The sequence below is a fragment of the Empidonax traillii genome, unplaced genomic scaffold (genome assembly GCF_003031625.1).
Source record: "Empidonax traillii isolate 1590-97213 ecotype Southwest subspecies unplaced genomic scaffold, ASM303162v1 scaffold209:size809316, whole genome shotgun sequence".
Lineage (NCBI taxonomy): Eukaryota > Metazoa > Chordata > Aves > Passeriformes > Tyrannidae > Empidonax > Empidonax traillii.
In genome coordinates, this window is record NW_020955402.1 from 766,394 (window position 1) to 766,996 (window position 603).

Consider the following 603-nt stretch of genomic DNA (forward strand, 5'->3'; position numbering starts at 1 on the left):
TTGTAACACTCTGGATGTGCACAGATTATGTCAAGGAGTGTGAGCTCAGGAGTCTGAGAAATGCCTGTGGTTGATCCACTAGGCTCCTGGAAGGTGCTCCAGGCAGAAAGTCCAGGGAATGCTGAGAGAGGATTGGTCTCTGCACAACTGGGAGCAGCTCTGGACTATCCACCACCAAGAGCCCCCTGAGGTGAGCACAGATGAGGTGTGAGTGGCATTGGAAAGCATAGAATCATGGAATTATGGAATGGTTTGGGTTGGAAGAGACCTTGAAGATCATCCATTCCACCCCCTGCCATGGGCAGGGACACCTGACAACAGAACTGAAAATAGACTTGGAAGAAATCTGCACTAATAATGATTTCAGAGCTCTGATTATTCCAGCAGCTCTGACGCAAACCAGGAATCCTTTATCCTGCATTGATTATTTTGTCAGTCCCATCCTCTCCTTGAGAGCTGCCTCCTGTGCCACCACCTTTGTCTCCTCCCCAAATCCCTTTCTGTGGATGACCTGAGCTGCAAAGCCCATCCAGACCCAGGGGCACAGGAGCCTTTTTCCCCACTGCACAAGTGTTTAGGGGCTGCTTTTCCTCTTCCCTTCCC